Genomic DNA, 20,332 nt, shown 5'->3' on the forward strand with positions numbered 1-20,332 from the left:
CATTAGTGCCTCCAAAAAATTCAGCCTGATGTCTGGCACTTAGTAGTGACCTTATGATAATTATTATGGTTTTCTTTCTTTAAAAAAAAAAAAAAAAAAAGAGTTTGCTCTCTGCAGGCATGTTTTCATGAAATTTCTAGCTTACAGCATTAGAATTTCCCCCTATTCGTTTTGATATATTTGTTAATTATCCCATTTGCACGTGCCTGAAATCATTTTTAAGTTATATCATTCTCTGGTTTCTCTTCAGACCACATACATCTTTCGCCTTATAACTGTTTTGACAGTGGCAAATGAGTTGATTTCCTTCTTCATTCTCCTCTTTTTGGTTAAGCTTCTAAGATAAGTTACTGAAAATGAATTAGAAGAAATTAAACTAAACCTAGATTTTATTATTCAATATGAAAGATAGGATGGTTATAAATCTGGACCAAAGCCTACTCCTATTATAGTGAAGAGACTAATCTCTCTCTGCGAGGGTCCTTGAGAATCATTTATAGAAGAGGCTTTTGAGATGCTTTAAAACATCAGAAGGAAACTCATCCAAAAATGAGTTGGCTCAGGAGTGCCAATTAGTCCTGCATTTGATCTGTAGCAGATGACAGGCATTTTAGCCTGAAGAGCTACATGCAGACCGCTGGGGGTAAGCCCTCTTCCCATCCGGAAAGCTGCCTAAGCCCCACCAAAAGGGCTGATGTTGAGTTCCAGGTTCTGCCTCCTTTGACTGAAACTCACTGAAGGACAATTCCTTAACCCCTAAAGATCCTGTGAGGGTATGCACAGTTATGAAGAAGACAAAAGGCAGGTTCAACAATACAGCCTTTAGGCAGCTGGCCAGGAATTTAAAAGCTGTGATTTAAAGAACTAAACAAAGTTCTCCTGGGAGACCAGGAAGCTTAGAAAATACCCCGGTCTCGCTCTCCATTGACAAAACAGCAAATGTAGAACGTGCCACTCCAAGTAAGGAAATTCCAGTCACTTCTGGGTTTTATTTCTTTTTAATGTATTAATCTGGTTTGCCCAGACAGCTGCTTTAGCCCCCAGTTTTGAATTTAAAAATCTACCCATGGATCCTCCAATCCACAATGACCCAATCCTGAGTACCTCAAGGAGGAAAGATATCTACAGTCACCGAAATTTTCATCCTGTATCTTAAAGAACTTCTACTGGAGGAGGAGTGAGATGACAAATTTGAATAATATATTACTAATAAATATTATTAATTATTAATATACTATTCGCTATATATTATTCAATTGTACATCTTATATATACTTCTATATATATAGACACATATGCATATGTGTGTGGATTTTTTTCTGGACAGTGGGTGTTTTTAGCTTTCATGGACAGTGATTTCCTTTCAGAAGCAGAAAATGCATATTTGGGATTTTCAGGTGGGGAATGCAATGCTCTGGCTCCAAAGCTGGTCCCTAGAGACAGGGAAACCCCCCCCCCCAACAGGCCCTCCCTAACAGGGAAATGGCCTGCCACTGAATACAGTTTGCAGAGAAGCAGCTAAGCCTGAGCAGCAGGTACGGAGTGGTTCCCAGGCTGCTGCTGCAGTTGCTGCTTAAAAAAAAAAAGAAAAAAAAACCAAACCATGCCTCTGCACAGATGTGTGACGGCTTTCGAAAGGAGTGCAGCTCCTGCCCACCTGCTGTGCTCTATTTCAGAATGGGGTTTTCATTTAAAAGACAAAGCCTGGTTAGCTTTTTACCTTTGAACCTTATTGCATCAATTACCACCCAGATTGCAAGTGTTTTGATTGGGGGAGGAATTGGGGTGAGAGAGGAGCCTGGGAAGGCCTCTCCCTTCCCTTCAATGAGGAGAGGTCACCTCTTCAGGATGGCAGTGCAGTCACAGCCCAAGGGCACTTTCTTAAACTGCTCAGCACCCCAGGCTCATAAGCAAAAGCCTCTCTGCTAAGCACACAGAGAGAAAGCGGAGCCATCATCTCTGCATTTGGCCCTGAGACAAATGACTCAATAAGGGACTCAAGCTATTAGAAAATCACTTGGGCTTAAATGAAAATTCAAATGGGAGAAATGGAGACCGAGATAAAAATGGGTTTTAATATGAAAAAACCAACGGGGACCAAGAAAATGAAATAACAGACACAAAGGCCAAAGAGAAGCTACATCAAACTGAGGAGTGTAGAAATTTGGAGTCGCTGTCCTGGGCATGGTGATATTCATGTTACAGAACCAAACCGGCGACCACTCGCCTGGTGCAATGAAACCAGATGCTCACACTGAGGTTTCTGCCGTGATAGAAAGGAAGGCACTTATTGTAGAGCATCAAGCAAGGCGAATCAGGGCAGCTCATGCTGATAGACCCAAACTCCCTAATGGCTTGCAGGTAAGGGTTTCTAAAGGAGGGGTAAATTTCAGGAGAGATGACGCTACTGGCAAAATCATCAATCAATATATGAAAGTTACGCGTTGGTTTTGGACAAAAAGGGGGGATATCTTGAAGCACCTGCTTGCAGGGCAGAGGCAGATTTAAAGATCTTCTGATTTACAATTGGTTAAGGAAGAGAAGCTTTGTTTAAAAATTGTGGGTCAGTAGAAAAATGTTAGGGGAGTGACTGTCTCCAAGCCCTTTAGGAAGAACATTAGAACAAAGGGCGATAAGCAAAGTTTAGTCTTCGCTTCCCCCTCATCTGGGGTCTAAGTGCCAGCGGATCAGTACTGTGGGGGTCCCAGCCTCTGAAAGACAACTCAGGGACATATGTTAAGATGTTATCTTTAATTTCCATAGGGAGAGCAAACATCTCTGGGACTCTAACTTTTTTAGCTATTGTTTTAGGCTGCTTTTACCTTCTTGTTTAACAAATTACTTATTTACTTCTCAGGGCTAGCTAGGTGCCCGGAATTTCCTGTGAAGGAACTCAGGATTTTCCTTTATTTCCATGCTTGGGGTCTGTAGGCCCCTAAAAGAGGGGATCCCTCCTTCGTCTCACCCAGAGGTTTACAGGGATTGATTGGGTGATACAATTAGCTGGAGAGGGTCAGAGAAAAGCAAGATTATACTCAAAACAGTCATATCACCACCTTAGTTGTTATTCTGTTTCGTATAAATTATGAACATAGACTGCATTTCCCTGCCTCTAATCTCTCTCCTCTCTTTTCTTCCTTCTCTTCTACCTTCCTGCCTTCCATCTATTCACCCATAAATCATTCAGAAAATATTATTGAGCATCTACTACGTATCAGGCATTGTTCTAGACCCCAAGGAAAGAGTATTGATTGAAACTCACGGAGCTTACATTTTAGCAGGGGAGACAGACACCAACGAGGTAAAGAAATAAACTATGTAACATGTAAGGTGATGATAAGTAAAAGGGAGGGGGATGAGTGCAGAATGAGGCAGATTCTAGACAAATAAAACAGTGCCCTCTTTCTGCAGGATATAGTTTGGCCTTCATGCTCAGTCAAAGCACCCTTCCTCTGGGCAAAGCGAACCACAATGGGACATTCCTTGGCAAGTGGAGCAAGGGCTCCATTCACTACCTGCTTGTTCCTTGTATCAGGTGCCACGATGCACTGCAGTCCAGCTATGAAGTGGGGAGAGTGTGTATGTGTCTGTGTGTGTGTGTGTGTGTGTGTGTGATGCAAAGCTCTCTTGACTCCAATACTGATGGCACAGTGTTCAACAGACCAAAAAAGAGACCTGGAGCCAGCAAACAAGACATAAGGTTTTTTGAGGACTTACACACAGGGTCATCCAGAGGCGGTGGGCTGGACAGGAAAACTTACTGTGTATAAAAAGCATGCAGTTTATATGGCGTTTTCACTTATCAACCTCTACCTAGCAACCTTCATTTCAACCAAAACAAAGGGCCTCAATCCCCTGTACAGCCCGCGTTCCAAGGGATGGGCTAGGGGCTAGGATGTTCTTCATAGATAAAGAGTGAATCTCTAGGTTGGCCACTCTTGGATTTCTTAGCTTGGAACTCCAAACACACATTTGTCTCAGATCATAGGGTCTTTTTCAGGATATGCTTAAGTTACTGCTGTCCAGTGCTTCTGCCATACAGTGTGATTTTACAGAAGCGGGCCAGGGCAGTCCTCCCTGGGGAGGTGACACTTGAGTGAGGACCTGAGGGAGGGAGGTAGCCGCTCTGTGATAGGTGAGGGAAGAGCAGGAAGGGCAAGTGCAACAACATGAGGAGAGAGCCTGACGATGGGACGCAGAAAGGGCAGGGGGTCATGTGGATATATGAGCATGACCGCTGTGGAGGAAGCGAGGAGAGGGCAGTTGGGGGACAAGGTTAAGGGAGGTTGCGCAGGGATTAAGGCTGTAGAAAGAACATTAGCCTTCATGACCACAAGGGAGGCATCCTCGGAGGCCTTGGCGATCACACCTAACACATTTTGTCAGGATCTCTCTGGCTGCTGATTTGAGGCTCAGTTAAAGCAAGGCAAAGGTGAATGCAAGAGGCCCGGTTAGAAGGCTACTGCATCATCTAAGCAAGAGATGCCCAGTATGGGTCTTGTCTAATTCATCTGCAGTCAGCATAATCTTTCTGAAGCCCAGTTTGATCTGTTTCTTTCGGTAAAGAATCCTTCAGTGACTCCCCAGTGCCCATACAATTGCCAACTGAAAAATGATGAGGTTCATAAATTTAAAAAAGGGAGCTTTATTTCTCATAAAGGGTTGCAGCCTGCAGGTGGCCATTCTGGCAGAATGGGAAATGTAGCCTCTGGCCAGAAGCCAGAAGCCAGAAATAGGCACTCTGAGGGAGGGGTAAAGGGAAAAAAAATACCTTGAATGGAGTGGTCAAATATACATATTCAATAGGCTATGGGAGGGATCATGAATATTTATGAAAAGAGAAACATGCATATGTGCAGTGGAACTTCATGCCCCTTCATCTGTCCTATGTACAAATAATGGCAGCATTAGCATGACCTGAAGTTGAAGTTGTCAGCCTTCTGATACCAAAAGGTAAAGCAGAGGACGTGAAATTCTCTGTAGACTGGTCATAACTACTGGGTGGTTGATGGGCTCTTTTTTATTCATTTGTTTATTTTTTTCAGACAGGTATCACTATGTTGCCCAGGCTGGAGTGCTGTGGTTTTTCACAGGCACGATTCCACTACTAATCAGCACAGGAAATTTTACCCACTCCATTTCTGACCTGGGCCAGTTCACCCCTCCCTATGCAACCTGGTGGCCCCATACTCCCAGGAGGTCACAATATCGATGACAAACTTAGTGCAAGCACCCAATTGGTATAGCACACCACAGCCCAGAACTCCTCGGCTCAAGGGATCTTCCAGCCTCAACCTCCTGAGTAGCTGAGTCTCTTGTTAGGCATAAAAGGAGGGGAAGTGTTAGACAGTTGGTTGGTATCAGCGGTGGATTTGAAAGGTATGGTTTCTGCTCAGCCTTTAGGGAAGAAAGTCTATTTGTGGCTAACAAAGGAGCAGGTATAACTAGGTCTGTCTGATCTCCCATCCCATCAAGGCTGAGAAGTCAGTTTTCAAGGTTGCTCTGTGGTCCCCTTGAGCAAGATATGGTCCTTTCAGTAGGTTGGGGGGCTTAGCATTTAATTTTGTTTCTCAAAATGAATTTCCTTGTATTGGATAATGGACTAATCCTAACCAGGCCTTCCTCTTTCCCAGCCTCACAGCCAGGCAACTCCTCTCTCTAGCTCCTGTTTGACACCCCACTCTCCTGAACTCTAGCTACAGGATTTCAAGCTGGTGCTCCAAATACCTCCTCTGGTCTGCACTTGGAGTCTCAGGTGACAGATCAGTTCTATAGAGGCAGGGCCTGGGGCCTGGCTTTGGAAGATCTTCAGGAAACACCTGTGGAGCTTCCAAATTGGTGAACACATTGAGGTATTGGGAGGTGTCATTCACCCAGGGAGGCATGGGTGCCTGTTCCCCACACCTTGTCCTGTGCATCTCTTCCACCTGGCTATTTCTGAATTGTATCACTTGTAATAAACCAAATCAAATGATGATTCAGAGTGCATATGAAAGCCTCATAAAACACTTGGAAGAAAACAGGATTTTAGCATAGCACCTCACTTTGCACATTAAAAATGGAAAGATATGGTAGAAGAGGCATGCCAGGCTCTATCTCTGCCTCAGTACCTATGGCCGGAAGGATCGGACATCTGGCATGTGCTCTGTGTTCCTTCATGTTCGTTGCCCTTGAGAATGCATCATTGCTTCTTAGGAAGTAAAGAGAACATAGCGTCTGGGCAGGAAGCTATGATTCACCAGGTGTGAATGGTGTAACTTCATTGGGTGGCTCAAGGGCTCGCCACTCTTGAAACACTCTTGGCTTCTGATGACCACTTTCTTTACTGGGAATTTTGCCCTTATTCTTTATTATTTATTTACTGGGAATTTTGCCCACTAATTTATAGGTATGAAATAACAACAACAACAAAAAAAGAAAAATTAGAATCTATGTAGATAAAAAATTATGTTATCTAATCTAATGTTTTTCTTAAAATACAATGTAAAGAAAATTTTATCTGGTGTTTTACTTATTCTGCCTAATTCTTCTAATCAACAGAGAAAGTGAGGAAGAAGAAATGAAACAAAAGAAGCAAACTGGGAGCAGGGGACCCAATATTTCAGGGGACCCATGTTTCAAGCTCTTTATGGACCTGATGTCATGCAATCTTGTGACAAATTTGCAGTGTGGATATTCTTACCCTCTTTTGCCCATTCAGGACATCAAGAAAAAGACCTACCTAAAACCTACCTAAAATCACATGGTAAATGGCAACCTAGAATTTTACTAGGATGGCTGACTTCAAAACTTGTGATAGTTCCACTCTATAGAACTGTCTTGGAAAAAGAGAGAGAAACACCTATGATAGTGAAGGAAGAAATGTGCAGGCTGGAGAAGGGGAGAGGCAGAGCAGGAGTGAAGGGAAAGGCAAGCTGGGGAAGGGGAAGGAAGCCTGATGCTCAGAGCAGCTGGAAGATGACTGGCTGTGTTTGGGGCACCATAGCATCTGTTGCAATTGGCCCGAACAGTCTTTTTTTCTTTGAATTGGTCACCAACAATGAAAAATCAGGGAATTTGTGTGTGTGTGTGAAATCTGAATTGCTGATATCTTTTGAAAGCTCCAAGAGGAGGCCAAGCTGAGCCTGTCTTCCACAGGGTGACAGTTAGCTGGAGCTGAGGGTTGGTTGTCTCCTCTTCCCAGGCCTTGGCTGGGAGGTTTCCTGAAGCATCTCTGACAGAGTTAGGCTGACCCAGAACACCCATCATGGCACAGCTATGTTTGCCTTCATGTCCTATGTCTTTGCAAACTCTGCCCCAGCATTCTTGACTATTCTTTAAGACCCTAAGACTCTATTCAAAGGCTGCCTACTCTGTAGAGCCTTCTAGTACAGTCCAGACAACTTACTCATTACTTTGGAAACCGTTCTACTACAGTGCACCTTGAAGGTAGGGCTGTGTCTGGGTCCTCTTTTCTTTTCTTTTTTTTCTTTTCTTTCCTTTTCTTTCTTTCTTTTTCCTTTCTTTTTTTTTTTTTTTTTTTTTTTTTTTTTTTTTTTTTTTTGATAGAGATGGTGTCTCACTTAGTCTGGTCTTAAACTCCTGACCTCAAGTGATTCCCTCACCTCGGCCTCCCAGAGTGCTGGGATTACAGGCATGAGCCACCACACCCAGCCTGGTTCCTATTTCTATACAAGCTTCTAGCACAATATCTGGCTCACAGTGGGGAAATCATAACCACTTAGATGAAATGAACTTATGTCAGATGAATAAAAACTTTGCAGAGTTACAAAATCTAGAGTATCTCATTGAAGAGAGACTCAAACCGCTAGACCTTTTCAAGACTGAGCACTACCAGCAGGGCCCTTGGAGCTCGTTCTGCATCTGTCTGCCTGGCATTCCCACAGAGAGGTTAGGGTGGCATGTCCCCATCACACAGCCGGTGTGGAAGCCAATGAGTTCAAACAAAACGTGGCGTGCCCAGGTGGATTGAAAACATTTCCTCAGCAAGCCTCCCAGTTTTGATCCACGTTTAAATTTATTTTTTGCTACAACTCAGTACACACACTGTTACTCTAACATCTATCAGGGAGTGCTTATGTGAATGGGCCCCAAGAAGAAGGGAATGGAGTGGACGGAGATAAGCTTGTTGGGAGGGTGAAGAGGGAAGGCCTTGCAAAGTGGCCAGAACCATCACCAGAGGACATTACTCCAGCAACAAGCATGAGTGAGAGAAGGGGAACAGTGAGTGCCAGAGAGGGGCCCAGGGAAAAGGTTTACTAGACCGATGGCAAGCCCAGGCCGCTTTGACAAAGACCATGAGCCCCTGGTAATTGCAGTACTGATGGATCTGTAACTGCTGCGAACCAAGTCTATGTTGTTTTAATTTGTAATCCCTTTAGGTGGGCCCACACTTTTAGTATTCAAAAGTAGACTGCAAACAGAAAACAATTGATGAGTGTTTGGAGTGTCATAGCAACCCTGTAGATACTCATTTGTAGTTTGCTGTTAGCAAACCATCTCTATACATGTAACTTAGTTTGTTCCCATGGCACCTGCCCAATCAGAGCAGGTACGGTCATGTGATTTGGTTAAGGTCACATGCTAGTATGTAGTTGGGTTTGAACCAACATCTTATGACCCCAGGATCAGAGCTCGTTGCACAGTGTGAGGAGGAGAGGGTCCTGCCTCACCAGGGTGGACCCCTGGCTGTCAGCCCCGGCACCCTGGGAGGAGCTGGGGTGAGCCACCCCACTTCCTGCCTTCTACTGTGCTGCTTGGGCTCTGCTAACAGTTGGCACTTGGCTGATGCCGGCTGGCTGGCCATTCATCCAGCTCCACCATCTGGCATTACGCCCTCCTTGTGCACCATCCTCTCTTCTGCCTGGGTGGCTGTGCCTGCTGCTCCTGTCTGGCAGGACCTGAGTGGCAGAGGGTTGACTGTGGGGTCCTGGGCATTAGCTGCCGGCGATGGCCTCATCTCCTGGAAGTCTGTCTACCTCAGCCTTTGGCCCGAGGCTCCACACCCCCACCATTGATGAAATGTGCTCCTGCTGCCCAGAAAGAAAACGTCTAGGGCTCCAGTCCTGCCTGGTTGGCAGTATTCCCTCCTGAAAACCTTCCTTGCCTGTACTTTGTGCTATTCTGGAGTTCATTTTGAACAGCAGGACTGTATTAGCAGAGAAGGAAGGAACAGAAGAACCGGTCACATAAAGAAGCCGCTGTCCACACAGTTTGACCTTTGCATGTCCAAATCTCAAAGTGGGCTACAGGGTCTCTTTGTTCCCTGCTCCATGGAAATTCTGTAACTCAGGCCTTTCCTAGGTTCACTGACAACTCCATGTTTATACGATTGGGATAGTTAGGAAAGAAGACTTAGGGCCACTGTGAGCAAAAGAAGAAGAGGTGTCTGCCATGACGGAGCATCCAGTTTCCTGGAATAATGGATGCACTCAAATAAACACACAGGAATATGTAAATCTGCATACTCACTGGGTGACCTTCAGCAACATTCTGGACCTTTCTGTGCCTCAGTTTCTTCATCTGTAAAGTGGGGGCACTTTGCTGGATGGTTGTGAGGGTTTATATGCATTATGCAAAGCACTTAGGATTGTGCCAGCACATAGTAATTCATCAATAAATATTAGCTATTATTAAACCAGGCAAGTGCCCTCAAAGAGAAGTGAGTGAGTGAGGCCATCCTGGCTTATAAAAGAAGGATTCGACTTAGTCATTTGGGAGACAAAAGAAGGCTTCCATGAGGAAGTGGCTTGGACTGAAATGTGAGGAAGTAGATTTTAACTTTGATGAACAAATCTGAGGAGCACGTTCTTGGCAGTGGAAATGGTGTGTGCAGAGTGGTAACAGTATTGGTGGAAGGATAGTCTAGGAAAAGTATGCGGCAGAGAGGAGATGGCGGCAGATGTGCAGACATTATAGTCAGTGGTCAGATCATATTGAGCCTTTAGAACCATGTTAAAGAATTTTGGGAAACCACTGGATGATACTTATTTTTTGTGATGTAACAAATTACCCCAAAACTTAGCAGCTTCAAACAACAAACACTGATTATCTCATGCCATTTCTGAGGGTGAGGAATTCAGGTGTGGCTTAGCTGGGTGGTTCTAGCTCAGGGTCCCACAAGAGGTTGCAATCACTGCACTGGGGGCTCCCATTGTGTGAAGCTTGACTGGGGCTGAGGATCTGCTTCCAGAATCACTCAGGAGGTCTCTCTTCCTCTTTGTGGGCCTCTCTATACAGCCATTCAGCATAGAGCAGCTGTGTGCCTCAGAGAAGCTGTATCCCCCAGAGCAAGTGAGAGGGAGTGTGAGCCAGCCCAACAGGAAAGGGTTTTTATAACCTCATCTTGGCAGTGACATTCCATTATTTCTACCAACATCTATGGGAAACACAGACCTACTCTGATACAATGTGGGAGGGGACTACCAAGGAGGTGGATACCAGGAGACAGGAGCATTGGGGGTCATCTGAGAGGCTGGTGGGGGGAAATAATCAGATTTGCCTTTGACTACCTCCTTCCTGCTATAGTGAGGATGGGGTGGACAGGGACTTGATACACACAGGGAGAATAGCTGGGAGACGACTGTAGCTCAGAGTATCCGGTGGTGGTGGGATGAGTTGGGACCTTTATATCCTTACACTGACCACTTGTTGAAGGTGGGCTTCTTTGAGAAGAGAACGTGGCCTTGAGAAAGGTGGTTCTGAACTTCAGCAGAGGGCAATTTCTAAAGATAGCTGATATCTGAAGAATTTCATCTGGTAACACTCCCAGCAGCTAAGAGGTAAGTCCTTCATTGCTGAATGGAGAGCTCAGTGGTACAGCAGCAAGCATACCCGGCTACCAATGTGAGGTGTTTGCAAGAGGTTTCACAGACAGAAGATACATCACTATTCTCCTGTATTAGTTGCTAAGTAAAAATGTAGGCACTGGCAACTGATAGATGTGGGGATTGCCAGCAGCTCCCAAGGGTTCCTTGAAAATTATTCATTTGTGCTGCAGTTAGCTAAGATCATCAAGGATGGCCTCTTGTGACCACCCCACTTTAGGATTCACTGAAAACCTTCTCGATCTTCAATCTTCCCAACATATCCAATGGTTATAGGAACCTCTAAGTCTTCATATTAAGTTCTTCCTGGTGAAAATACCTAAAATGGTTTCTATGTTTCCAAACTAACACTTGCTGGTTGTATCATCAAGAGTTATACTCCAAAATAAGAACCTGGGAGCACTTCTCAATAATCTCTCCGGTAATCAATTAATACAGGTCTCCCAAATGCCTCCCATTTTTTTAATGCAGTGATAGGTATTGAATGCTAGGATTGGCTAGCTAAAAATGCATTTAGAAATTTTAAAGAGATAATTATATAGAAGTATTGACCACCGGTGAATAATGCTTAGTTGGTGAGGGGAAGGTTACTAGTATCAGATAATTCAAAACTTGTGAGTTTGCGTGGCTATACCAGGTTTTCAGCAATCACTGAGGTTTGAAGTTGGCCCTGAAAGGAAAACAGCTGAGACAGACAAAAAAAAGTTTAAACATCTTCAAATGTAGCACATGGACCACTCATTATCTGACAACTGCCTGCCTCCTCAGACTTTTTTCCTTGTGCTCCTTTGTCTCAACTTCATGTTCCAGCAATTCCAAGCTGCTTGCAGTGCTTCTGCATATGTCAAACTTTCTCCCGTCTTTTTTTTTTTTTTTCTGCCCAAGCTGTCACCTCTGCCACAACAAACCTCTCCTCTATTTACTCTTTAAAACTTAGTTTGGATATCAACTAAAAAACAACAGAATAAGGTCTTCTGAAAATCTCATCCTTTATAAAAGCAATGAGAACACTGGCAAAAATGGTAAGAATTCCCACTTCTAGAACCGTGGAACTTAGCAAAACACTTGCAGCAACCCAGGGAGCATTTCTCAAGAAAAAGAACTGAATCTCAGTAAGAACAGTGAGCTTTGTGTTGCTCTAATTTGCCCTATTCCGATTATCCTCCCTCCCCAGCCGCACAATCATTTTGAAAACAAAAGCTCTCAATCAGGTGAAAAACAGCAGCCTGGCAGCCACTGGAGGGGACAAAATAGGGTCAGTCTAAACATTAAGTAGCTTGTCAGCCAAAGAGACTGGGGATTTAGGCAGGGACCAGACCCTAAAAGACTTTGCATGTCCCACTATAGACTTTTCATCTTATCTGAAAGTAACGGGGAGTCCTGCAAAGATTTTTGGCCTCAAAACTCCATTCCCAGATAATTGCTATTATTTGACCTGTTTTGGTGGCTCCTTAGGAAGCTGTTTTTGACTCAGTTCAGAGTTTTTTCCAGTTTCTTTTCTTTCCTTTCCGAGGAAAGGAAGTTTCTGGGGAGAGTACTTAATTTGGATGAATATAGGGGACTATGTTCACAGGAATGAAAACTGTGGTGAGGTAGGAATTTACTCTTTTTTTTTTGAGATGGAGTCTCACTTTGTCGCCCAGGCTGGAGTGCAGTGGTGCGATCTCGGCTCACTGCAACCTCCACCTCCTGGGTTCAAGCGGTTCTCTTGCCTCAGCCTCCCAAGTAGCTGGGATTACAGGCACCTGCCACCAAACCCTGCTAATTTTTTTTTTTCTAAATAGACATGGGGTTTCACCATGTTGGCCAGGCTGGTCTCAAACTCCTGACCTCAAGTGATCTGCCCAGTTCAGCCTCCCAAAGTGCAGGGATTACAGACATGAGCCAGCACACCCCCGCTGATATTTACTCTTAATGCATTCACAACAAAGGCCTCAGCTAATCCTCAGGGACCTGGAGGACCCTTCAGAGTTGTCCTGCCTTACGGCCCAATGCCAGTTCTTCATACCAAGTGCCAGTTCTTTATATCTTCCTCATCAAGCAGTCACTGGATGCTCTCTGTCCCTTGGGAGAAGACCCAACCTTTTCCAACTAACAGCAGCTCAGCGAACAAATGAGTGCCTCAACCCTAAAGGCAGAGCTGGGCAGCGCACCCCTGTATTCAGCATCCAGTTGGGTTCCCATGTGGCTTGGCCCATGCTGCTCTCTCAATGCGTGACCCCCTGAGAGGAGGCAGGAAGAGAAGCAACCGATGAGAGCAGATAATTGTGATTTCTACCTTGAGTCTTCTCCCTGCTAAATGTATGGCTTGGATCAGAATTTATCTTCTTTAGGCCTGTTTCTCCACCCACGGCAAATGATATTTCTACTTAAACACCGAACACGTTGTTGGTATTCTGAGATAACCTGGAAATGGGGTCAAAGTTGGATGGACTACTTCTAGGAAGGAAATCCAGTCCCTACGATTGCTGGGAAGGCCAACCACACTGGGCTTCTCCTCCTAACCTCCCCAGGATCTCCCACGGTTCTTGTTTGTATTTATTTATTTATTTATTTATTTATTTATTTATTTATTTATTGAGACAGGGTCTTGCTCTACCCTGGCTGGAGTGCACTGGCATGATCTCAGCTAACTGTAACCTCCGCCTCCTGGGTTCAAGTGAGTGTCCTGCCTCAGCCTCCCAAGTAGCTGGGATGACAGGTGCCCACCACCACGCTCGGCTAATTTTTTGTATTTTTGGTAGAGACAGGGTTTCGCCATGTTGGCCAGGCTGGTCTCAAACTGGATCTCCCACGTTTCTGCTGCAAAAGTAAAAATAAGGTCTAGTAACCTCTTCAGAGTACTGAGAAGTTGGTCTAATTTGTTTTGAGTTCCCTGGACCCTGATTAGGATTTTGCATCAGGCAGACATTCATTTTGTTCTGTTTTTCTTTCTGACATTGGCCAATGAGAAATCATAACGAAAGAAAATTATGTCATTCTTTATCCTGGTATCAAATTGTACATGCATTAGTGACTTGGTAAAAAGAAAAAAAAAATGAGTCAATAATCTGCAGTAAATCACTATAAGCGTTACGGAGAAATCTAAGAATCAGAGACATACAGGATGTTGAGTGATGTGATTCAAATCCCTACATTCAAACAAATGGATTCTCAAAGGCTGGAGGGGGAAAACTTATCAGAATATCAGGGGGAAGGTAAGGCTCATGTAGTTTGAAAAAGTCTATCTACTTTCTACCCATAGGAAAATTTTGTACAAAATTATTGTCTCTTGGGGATATGCAGAAAATAGTGAGATATGCAGAAATAGTTTTAGGGGACAAAGGTTAAAAAGACGTTTTAGAAGTAGCTTTGGGAACAAATGGCAGTATGATAATGTTACTCCTGAGAAGTTTTATCTCCATCAGCTGCATTTGGCCATAAAATTATACAATGTATCATTACAATGCCTTTAAGTGAAGGAATGCAGCCACCCCCTGCTACAAAAGAAAATTCCAAAACAGTGAGCATAATACCAAGGAGTTTTCTCAAAACTAAGGATGACAAAATGAAAATGGGCTCTGGAGTACATTTGAGTTTTCCTCTTAAATTAAAATCCCCTAGATTTTTTGACAATTCCCATTGACCCTCGACATACCACCGAAGGAAGTGAATCACTGGCATCTCCGTGACTCTAATGATGCCCAAACTTTAAGCTGATGAGCAAGGAATAGAATAAATAGCTCCATTCAGAAGGACAGATTCCCCTCAGGTGGGTAAAAAGATAGCATCATTCATAAGACCATTATCTGAAATTCTCTGACTCAATTACAGTCTCACTCTGAATCAGTTGCGGTGACTGACAGCACCCGACAATGCCAGTACTCACATTCCAAGCTGCACGGTAAAGAGAAACTGCAGATGAAAGCACATTGACTCACACTTCCAACAGCAGGATTTCTCAAGGTTTGTCGGCTTCGAATATAAATGCAGAATATTTCCTTGGTGTCAGCAGCAGCTCCAGACTGGATTTCAGGAGCAATTAATAGTCCACAGATTAACCCTTTTCTTGCAGACAGGAACATGAAAATAATTCCCATTGTTGTGTATTTACTCAGTGTGTGTTGTGGGGGGGAAGAGATACAGGCATACACACACACACACACACATATAAATAATATATACGTATATGTACAGTCACATGGACATCAATACTATCTCTTAATGAAATGTATCATTTTGTACCTACGAAAATATTTCTTGCTAATTTTTTGACAAACTACCTAAATAGATTTTATGTTGTCAAATGCACATTAAGATCATGGGAACCAAGTTTAATTCCTTAGTTTTTCTTTCCAGAAGCTAGGCTGATATTTAACAGGCTGTCTCATGACCTAGAACAGGAGTCCACATCCTCAGCTTGCAGGCCAAGTCCAGCCCACCACTTGTTCCTGTATGGCCTGTGTACACTTTTAAGGGATTGAAGAAAAATCAAAGAACAGTAATAGTTAGTTCGTGACTCTTGAAAATTGTATGACATTCAAATTTTAGGTTCCCAAAATAAAGTTTTATTGGCACACAGCTACACCTTTTTTTTTTTTTTTTTGAGATGGGGTCTCACTCTGTCACCCAGGCTGGAGTGCAGTGGCATGAACTTGGCTCACTGCAGCCTCGACCTCCCAGGCTCAAAGTAATCCTCCTGCCTCAGCCTCCCAAGTAGCTGGTACTACAGGTGTGCACCACCATGCCTGGCTAATTTTTGTATTTTTTTGTAGAGATGGGGTTTTGCCATGTTGCCCAGGCTGGCCTTGAACTCCTGGGCTCAAGCGATTCACCCACCTCAGCCTCCCGAAGTTCTGGGATTACAGGTGTGAGCCATTGTGCCTAGCCCCACTATTGATTTATGGATTGTCTATGGCTGCCTTCTTCCCAAAAGGACAGAGAGTTGAGCAGTTGCAACAGAAATCATACAGCCCAGGAAGCCTAAAATATTTACTGTCTGGTTCTTTACAGAAAAAGTTTGCCAACTTCAGGCCTAGAGCTAGTTGTTCTATGGCCTTTTTGGGTTGGTTTCTGCCCTGCTTAAGATAAGAGTACACAGATGGTTCCTGACTTATAATTCGACTTATGATTTTTAAACGTTATGGTGGTGCAAAAATGAAACGCACTCAGTAGAGACTGTACTTTGAATTTTAAATTTTGAGCATTTCACTAGTATAATACTATAATTCCTAGTATAATGCAGTATAATACTCTCTTGCAGTGTTGGGCAGCAACAGCGAGCCACAGGTCCCCGTCAACCATGCAATCATGAGGGCAAACAACTGATACTCTACAGCATACTGTGTTCCCCGTGTTGTTTGGAATATTGTGTTTTTAATTTTCACATCCCATCATGTCTACAAAACACTCATCTATATCTGGGGAGAAGGAAAAGCAGAGGGAATTACTCTTGAGCCAAAACTCAAAATAATTGCCCAGTACGGAGACAGCAAGCCAGCAATGGCCATCACACGTGAGTTAGGACTGTAGAAAGCCACGATCATCTTAAGGAATAACAAGCAAATTTGTGATGCAGTGGAACCATCAACATCAGTCAAATCTACTGTTATCACAAAAAAAGAGCTGGGCTGATTGATGATTTGGAAAAATTACTTGTCATGTGAGTGGAAGACCAGACACAGAAGCACATACTGCTTAGCCTACTGATGATCCAGGCTAAGGCGAGAAGTCTTTTCAATACACTAAAAGAGCATGCCTGTGATCTTTCCCAAATGCAAATGTTTATAGCAAGTCATGGGCGGGTTCCAACACTTCAAAAGGCATCGTAACTTTCATAACGTGAAGGTCAGCAGTGAGGCAGCAACTGCCGATACTGAAGGTCTTGAAGCATTTAAGAAAAAGCTCCATAGGATAATTGTGGATGAGAAATATTTGCCAGAATAAATATTTAATGTCAATAAAATGAGTTTGTTCTGGAAGCGTATGCTGGTGCATACATATATTAACAGGCCAAGACAATGCCAGGATTCAAGGCATTCAAATATCCTGGAATGTTGTTTTGGGGTGGAAATGTTGCAGGGTTCAAATCAAAGCCTTCCTAATCTACCACTTAGGGAACTCTAGAGCATTTGAGAATGTGAACAAGTATTTGTTTCCTGTTTATTATTGCCATCACAAGAAAGCCTGGATGACATCAGCACTGTTTAAAGACGGGTTTGAAGTGTTTTATTCTGCAGGCAAGAGAGTATTATAGGCAAAGCAACATCTCATTCAAGATTGCTCTGATCTTAGACAATGCTCCAGGTCCTCCATAGCTTATCCGGTGACATCCATCTTGATGTAAAGATTGTATATTCGCCACTTCTGAACACAACCGCACTCATTCAACTCATGGAACAAGGCACAAGAGCTCTGTTCTAAGCATACTACTTATCCACTCAATATTTGCAAAGGCTGTTAAAGAGACTGAATCTGACCTAACGCTCTGAGAGTTTTGGAAAGGTTTTAATATTCTAAATGCTGCCTGGATCTTTGCTCCAGCATGAGAAGACACACAACAATGCATGAATGGCATTTGGAGGAAAGTTTTGAAGATGTATGTAAATGCATTTAAAGGCTTTAACAAAGATTCTGCTCTTGATGAAATAGTAACTAACAATATTAGTGCTTGGGGAACAGCCAGAATTGGAGGTTGATGAAGAGGATATTCATGAGTTTATTGGCATTGGGACTGAAGAGCTTCCTAAGGAGAAACTGATCAGACTGAAGAAGAAAGAAAGAAATTGAAGCAGAGGAAAAATAAGTTACACCCGAGGCACCAAGAAAGTTTGCAGCAAAGAAACTGGTGGAGACATTGGTTACCCTCAGCAGTGGCTTATGAACGGTGGAAGAAATGGACGTCCATTGCTAGAGATTCTCAAGAGCTGACAGGCAGATGCAGGCTGCTCTTGCTTGCTGTAGAGAAATATATAAAGAAAAGAAGAAACGAACTGCACGGTTAAAACTTATCTTCCTGAAGAACTCTATGCTTGCCAAACCATCAACAAGTGTCAATGCCCCACTGTCTTCCAACAGCTATTCTCAAGCCTCCACACGAGAGAGAGAAATCGATGGCCCTGTCACCGTAGCATCCCCATTATCCAGCAATTAATTTTAGTTCAATGCATAAAACCCTCTTCACACCCAGTGTGCTTTAAGCTGTGTACATTAATGGTGAGTACCCAAACAACGATTCTCTTTTTCATTTTTAGTACAGTCTTCAATAAATTACATGAGATATTCAATACTTATATTTATAAAACAGGCTTCGTGATAGATGATTTTACCCAACTATAGGCTATGTGTTCTGAGCACATTTAAGGTACACTAAGCTAATCTATGACTTTTGGTAGGTTAGGTGTATTAAATGCATTTTTTACTTATGGTATTTTTTACTTATGAGGGGTTCTTTGGGATATAACCCCATCATAAGTTGAGGAATGTCTACATTGCTTTGCAAAGTTCTTGTAGAGGAGTACCTGGGACTATACCTCTATTAACACAATCCAGATCTACTTTTCATCACATAATCCCCATTAATGAATAAACAGCACTTTGTTGTAATCACATTTGACCACACTATTTATTTTATAATGAAAAGTATTAAATTCTATTGGAAGGGAAATTCTCATCATCTAAAATCTTTTTTTGGGGACAGTCAGGTTTGTATGTAGTAGGTTTCTTTAAATAAGATTATAACTATTATCAACAGAAAAAGTTTTTAGAAATGTTATGTTATCTTCTAATTGCAAGCTACTTGTAGAAAACAAAACAAGAAACAATGCTGTTGATTCTCTTTAAATGTAAAATGTTGTTGGATTCAAGAGACACTGAATAGCTTTAGATATTGGGTGGAGTAGTAATGAATTCACCACTTCTTTTTTTTTTTTTTTTTTTTGAGACGGAGTCTCGCTCTGTCGCCCAGGCTGGAGTGCAGTGGCTCCATCTCAGCTCAATGCATGCTCAGCCTCCCGGTTTACGCCATTCTCCTGCCTCAGCCTCCAGAGTAGCTGGGACTACAGGCACCCGCCACCTCGCCCGGCTAGTTTTTTGTATTTTTTAGTAGAGACGGGGTTTCATCGTGTTAGCCAGGATGGTCTCGATCTCCTGACCTCGTGATCCACCCGCCTTGGCCTCCCAAAGTGCTGGGATTACAGGCATGAGCCACGGCGCCCATCCTTGAATTCACCACTTCTGCTCAGGAAGGGCACAAAACCCAAAATGGGCCAGGTGTGGTGGCTCACGCCTGCAATCCCAGCAGTTTGAGAGGCCAAGGTAGGAGGATCACTTGAGCCCAGGAGTTTGAGACCAGCCTGGTAAAAGAGTGAGGCCCCCATCACAAAATAATTTAAAAAAAAAAAATTAGCTGGGTGTGGTGGCGTGTGCCTGTAGTCTCAGCTTACTCAGAAGACTGAGGTGGGAAGGTCATTTGAGCCTGGGAAGTCTCGAGGCTGTAGTGAGCCATAATTGTGCCACTGCAGTCCAGCCTGGGTGACAGAGCAAGACCCTGTCTCAGTGAAACAAAAACAAAACAAAACAAATCTCTAAATGACAAAATTATATTGCATATTGTTCTTCAGTCTAACTCTGAAAGTTTGATGGAAGGGAGATCATTACGGAAGAAGGAGGGGCAGAGACCCTCAACTAGAGCAATGAATGATCAAAGAGTAAATATATGAGCTCTTTATTTTAATGCTTTGAAACAAAATTCTCACTTAAATATGATCAATTAGTATTTTTAATTAAACTTTTGTTTTGATATAATTGTAGAAAGACGTATAGTCATAAGAAATAATACAGGGAGACCACATGTCTCCTTCACTCAATTTCCCAATGGGAACATTTTTCAAAAATATAGTATAATATTTCAATGAGGATATTGACATTAATACAATTAGCTGACCTTTTTTACGTTTTCCCAGTTTTATTTATACCTGTCGGAGGTGGTGTTTTGTTGGGGGTGTGTGTGTGTGTGTGTGTGTGTGTGTGTGTATTTGCTTCCATGCAATGTTTACTTCTAGGTTCATGTACATACCAAGACCTGTAAGATACACAACAGTTTCACAAGGATCCTTCCCATTTCCCTTTCAGAATCACACCAACCTTTCTCCCACCCCATCATCCATGTCCCTATCCCATGACAACCACTAACTAATCTGTTCTCCATTTCTAAAATTTTTTCATTTCAAAAGTACTGTATAAATAACATCATGCAGTATGAAACTTTGTGGGATTGGCCTTTATCACTAAGCAATTCCCTGAAGATTCGTCCAGGATGCTGTGTGTCAATAGCTCTTTCTTATTTCATTGCTGAATAGTATTCTGTAATACGGATTTTTGAATGTTGGATAAGCCTTGCATATATAGAATAAATCTTACTTGGTCCTTGTTCATGATTGGCTTCAATCTGCTAATATATTTTGTTGTGGATTTTTGCATCAGATTCATGAAAGACATTGTTGTCTCATGAGAGTTTTTATTCTTTG

The 20,332-nt window shown here is 43.0% G+C and overlaps 1 long non-coding RNA gene across 1 annotated transcript; it reads left to right on the forward strand.

Annotated features, from left to right (window-relative positions):
* The first annotated feature begins 1,919 nt into the window (after positions 1–1,919).
* On the forward strand, positions 1,920–16,724 carry LOC105464132 (uncharacterized). The gene is made up of 3 exons (XR_976665.2): positions 1,920–2,361; positions 14,640–14,771; positions 16,069–16,724. It is a non-coding gene; the product is annotated as an uncharacterized lncRNA (long non-coding RNA).
* Positions 16,725–20,332: the final 3,608 nt, after the last annotated feature.

The sequence above is a fragment of the Macaca nemestrina genome, chromosome 1 (assembly GCF_043159975.1).
Source record: "Macaca nemestrina isolate mMacNem1 chromosome 1, mMacNem.hap1, whole genome shotgun sequence".
NCBI lineage: Eukaryota > Metazoa > Chordata > Mammalia > Primates > Cercopithecidae > Macaca > Macaca nemestrina.